The sequence below is a fragment of the Berghia stephanieae genome, unplaced genomic scaffold, assembly GCF_034508935.2.
Source record: "Berghia stephanieae isolate SIO BIC M18660-M18661 unplaced genomic scaffold, UCSD_Bste_1.3 scaffold3726, whole genome shotgun sequence".
NCBI classification, from domain to species: Eukaryota; Metazoa; Mollusca; class Gastropoda; order Nudibranchia; family Aeolidiidae; genus Berghia; species Berghia stephanieae.
The window spans coordinates 1,032-6,002 of NW_027624985.1; the positions used below are offsets into that span (position 1 = coordinate 1,032).

Genomic DNA, 4,971 nt, shown 5'->3' on the forward strand with positions numbered 1-4,971 from the left:
AAAAAAAAAAAAAAAAAAATGCAGTTGGCGAATTCTACTTCGCAGACAGCAAAGAAGGAAAACTAAAAGTGCCTCTGGACGGATTAGTGCCTCTGGACGGATTAGTGCCTCTGGACGGACTAGTGCCTCTGGACGGATTAGTGCCTCTGGACGGATTAGTGCCTCTGGACAGGTGGAGAGAAAAAAAATTCTCCAAGTTCTAGGAGATAGAACTTTGAAGAAGTAAAGTAAAGTAAAGTAAATGTATTTATACGTGTTATGACACTCTCGCACCCGCCGCCGCCGCGCGCCGCACCGCCAGCATGCCGAGCCGAGCAGAGCAAGGACTCGAAGGCTGGCCGATCGGGCCGGGCCGTGCCGTGCCGGGTGGAAAGGTGGCCGAGACAAACCCTGCTGGAGGGAAAATCTCAGCGTCCGGGGCTTAGTCTCAACGGATCGCCGTACCAGGACAGCTCTAACGCTTACAACACCCCGACGGAATACATGTGGTCCGCACGCGATTTCTTGCCCCTAACGGACGTGGATGATACCGACCCAGCCACGCGCACCACAGATCTAGCGCGCGTGACGAGCGGGCCGGTCACGGCACTAGCCGACGAACCCGAGGGTTGCCGGCTTAATGTTGCCTGCACGCTCAGGGCCCTAGCTAAGCTCACCCTTGCTCACCGGGCGGGGTTCCGACTTAGAGGCGTTCAGTCGTACTCCCACGGACGTAGCCTGGCGCCATCGGCCTGACGACCGGACGCGCGAACCAGAGGTCCGAACTCACCGTTCCTCTCGTACTGAGCAAGATTACCGTGGCAAGGGCGCTTCATCAGTAGGATAAAACTAACCTGTCTCACGACGGTCTAAACCCAGCTCACGTTCCCTGTTGGCGGGTGAACAATCCGACACTTGGCGAATTCTGCTTCGCAATGATAGGAAGAGCCGACATCGAAGGATCAATCAGCGACGTCGCTATGAACGCTTGGCCGCCACAAGCCAGTTATCCCTGTGGTAACTTTTCTGACACCTCTCGCTTGAAACTCCCAACGTCGAAAGGATCGATAGGCCACGCTTTCACGGCCAGTATTCGTACTGAAAATCCTGGTCGAGCAGGCATTTGCCCTTTTGCTCTACGCGAGGTTTCCGTCCTCGCTGAGCCCGCCTTGGGACACCTTCGCTGCGCTTTAGAAGATGTACCGCCCCAGTCAAACTCCCCGTCCGAGGCTGTCCCCGGCAGGGTCGCTGTCGCCGTCGTGACCGCGTCGGGGGGAGTCGGTGGACTCCCCGAGCCCGACGCGACGGCGGCTTGACGTCTGAACCTCGTACGCCTCCTACCTGCAAGAAGGCGCCGAGTCCCCACTCCGTCGGGTAAGTGGAGGTCCCGCGGGGGTAGCGGTATTTCACTGTCGCGCCCGAAGACGCTACCGCCTATGCTACACCCCCCACGCTCCTCCACAGAGTCGGACTAGAGTCAAGCTCGACAGGGTCTTCTTTCCCCGCTGATTTCACCAAGCCCGTTCCCTTGGCTGTGATTTCGCCGGGGCGTAGATAGGGACAGTGGGAATCTCGTTAATCCGTTCGTGCGCGTCGCTAATTAGACGACGAGGCATTTGGCTACCTTAAGAGAGTCATAGTTACTCCCGCCGTTTACCCGCGCTTATGCGAATCTCTTCACTTTGACATTCTGAGCACTGGGCAGAAATCACGTCCCGTAAACACCTTTTCAGGCTGTCGAGACGCTCTGTTTTAATTAGACAGTCGGATTCCCCTGTCCGTGACAGTTCTGAGACAGCGTGAGTCGGAGGTCGCGTCGGTTGTCCCCGCGCAGCCAACGCGCCCCGCGAAGGGGCGTCAGCCGAGCGAGGCCGCTCGGCCCGGGGCCCCCACGGGTTTCCGCGCACGTCTCTCCCCCTCGGAGTGTCCCCTCAGGGTGCGTGCGGTTCTGCCCGCTTCCTCCCCTAGCCCGACCGTCCCGGCCCTCAGAGCCAATCCTTCTCCCGAAGTTACGGATCCATTTTGCCGACTTCCCTTACCTACATTACTCCGTGGACCAGAGGCTGCTAACCTAGGAGACCTGCTGCGGACATGAGTACGGCCGGGCAGCGAGATTGACGTGCCCTCGACGGGGTTTTCACGGACCGCCGTGAGCGCTCCGGACGCAGCCATGTCTTACGGCGACGCTTTTCGGCCTGGCCAGCCCTTTCTCCGGTCGACCCGATTCCAGGGCGAACCAGACCTTAAAAAGAGACGACGGCTCTCCCCGGTGCCCACGGCAGCGTTCCCCGTTCTGTCGGCGTCGCCGCGGCGCCCCCACGCCGGAACGTAGTCGCGACGAGGGGGGCCGTTCTCCGCCGCCCGGTTCCGAGCGAACCTTAACTGGATTCCCTTTCGGCGGTCGCAGGGTGACTGACAGGCCAGGCGCGGCGCCCGTTCGGCCGCCCGCCCGGCGCGTGTTTCGTACCCGCTTCAGCAAGGGAGCTAACCCGCCCCTTAGGACCGACTCACCCACGTACATGCACTGTTCCCGCGGAACCATTCCCCACTTCGGCCTTGAAAAGTACTCTCCGTTCAATATTTGCTACTACCACCAAGATCTTCACCCGCGGCGGCTCCGAACGGGATCGCTCCCGGACTTTCACGCCACCGCGGCGCACCTCCTACTCGCCCCGGCCTGCCCGGGGAGGGGAGTCGCACCCCTCCCGCTGGCGGGGCGGCCCGGTGTGGGTCCGACGCTCAGCGCCATCCATTTTCAGGGCGGGTCGGTTCGGCAGGTGAGTTGTTACACACTCCTTGGCGGATTCCGACTTCCGTGGCCACCGCCCTGCTGTCAGTACCGACCCACACCTTTTAGCTTTCCCGTGAGCGTCCTGCGTTGGGCACCACAACCGGGCGTTCGGTTCATCCCGCAGCGCCAGTTCTGCTTACCAAAAATGGCCCACTCGGCACCCGTGATTCTAGGCCAGGCCCCGTGCGAGGCGGGTCTGGCGCCTCACCCGTTGAAAGTTTGAGAGTAGGACGAGGGCGTTTCGCCCCCGATGCCTCCAACCATTCGCTTTACCGAGTGAAAATCGTTCCGTCGGCACCGGCTATCCTGAGGGAAACTTCGGAGGGAACCAGCTACTAGATGGTTCGATTGGTCTTTCGCCCCTACGCCCAAGTCGGGCGGTCGATTTGCACGTCAGAGTCGCTTCGAGCCTCCACCAGAGTTTCCCCCGGCTTCGCTCTGCTCAGGCGTAGATCACCATCTATCGGGTCCCGACGCCTGCACTCATGCTCCGACAGGGCCGTCAACGCGCGCACCGCCGGGCCGGCGGTGCGCTCCGGGGACTCGGTGAGTCGCCCGAGAGATCCCGCCCTCGGCCCGCGAGGGCCTCTCGCTTTCACTTCGCCGTGGGGTTTAGTGGAAACCCTGCGGCTCGCACAGGCGTCGGACTCCTTGGTCCGTGTTTCAAGACGGGTCGGGCAGGTACCGGAATAACGCTGCGCACCTTTCGACGGACCGGAGCCGCCCGCCCGGGAGGCCGAAACCCCCGGGGCGAACCGCCGCCGTTTGTCCGCGGTCGACCACGGCACCCGAATACGACCGCTCTCGTGCCAACTCGCGCCCACGATCCGCAGGCCGACGACCCGCGTAGGGCGCGCGGACGAGACGGCCCGGTGCCGGTGGCAGCGGAGACCCGCCGTGGTGGGGCACGCGCCCGACCCCCGAACTCGGAAGGCGTCCCCGTCTCCGGGGCGCCTCCGCGGGGGGCACGGGCGACCAGCCGCCACGGCGGGACACGTCGCTCGGCTCAGCCAGTTTACCCCTTGGCGGTTTCACGCGCTTTGCACCCTCTCTTCAGAGTTCTTTTCAACTTTCCCTCACAGTACTTGTTCGCTATCGGACTCGCGCAGGTACTTAGCCTTAGGTGGAGTTTACCACCCGCTTCGGGCTGCACTGCCAAGCAACCCGACTCCGGGGTCGAGGTCGGCGGAAGGGAGCGCCGCCGGCAAGGGCCTGGCACCCGCTCTGGGCAAGCCACGCTCGAGAAGACTCGCGCGGCGCTCCCGATCCCGCTCGACACCGACCCGAACGCTACAGCTCCCCGCGGGCACGGGCCCAGGGGGTTTCAGCGCTGGGCTCTTCCCGCTTCACTCGCCGTTACTGGGGGAGTCCCCGTTGGTTTCTTTTCCTCCGCTTACTGAAATGCTTTAGTTCGGCGGGTACCCTCGTCCGATATGAGGTCGGCAGATCGCCCCATCCGTCGGGTTCGCCGCGCGTCGTTATACTTACTTCCCCGCATACCCCACGAAGCCCTCGCTCGCGTGTACATCGAGCAGGCCCGAGGATTGAGGAAGAAGCAGCCGATCGCGTGCGTGCTTCCCCGTCTTCGGTGCGCGTCTTATTCGTCGTCCCCCGCCCATACCCAGAGGCCGGGTGGGGACGACGTCTCCCGTGGTCAGACGGGAGCCCTCGATCTACGGCCGCCAGTCGGGCCGAGACCCGACCGGTACGGCACGTCGCGCCGCTCAGTCCCCCCGAGAAGACCGGTTGCGGCGACGTCGTAGGGCCGACCCTCATACGGACGTGGCCGGTGACTTACGCCCACGGCCGCAATTTGCGTTCAAGACGTCGATGTTCAATGAGGCAGCTGCAGTTCACACGACTCAATACGGCTGGCCGCACTCTTCATCGACGCGCGAGCCGAGTGATCCACCGCCAAAGGTTGTATTTATTTTCTCTCGCTTAAGGGCCAAACGACGACAAAGGGTGGGGGGGGCAAGCGTTGCGCGCGCGGTTACTCGCGGCGCAACGCCGCCGCCCCGTTTATCAGCCTGGACCGCTCCCCGGCCAGGGAGCAGCCCGGCCTCACCGGACAGTGTTCAAAACCGGTCGGCAATGGGGAGGTCCCAGGTGCGATCATAGGTGGTGGGTTTATTTCATTCAAATTCGCTCCGTAGAGGAAATGCGCTCGACCAAAGTTTTTTCCCTCGGCCCTCGGAGGG

The 4,971-nt window shown here is 62.6% G+C and overlaps 2 non-coding genes across 2 annotated transcripts; both read right to left on the bottom strand.

Annotated features, from left to right (window-relative positions):
- Positions 1–400: 400 nt before the first annotated feature.
- Positions 401–4,212, bottom strand: LOC144961716 (large subunit ribosomal RNA). Its single transcript, XR_013643258.1, has one exon. It is a non-coding gene; the product is annotated as a large subunit ribosomal RNA (ribosomal RNA).
- A 324-nt stretch (positions 4,213–4,536) lies between these two features.
- Positions 4,537–4,693, bottom strand: LOC144961715 (5.8S ribosomal RNA). The gene has a single exon (XR_013643257.1). It is a non-coding gene; the product is annotated as a 5.8S ribosomal RNA (ribosomal RNA).
- Between the last annotated feature and the right edge of the window lie 278 nt (positions 4,694–4,971).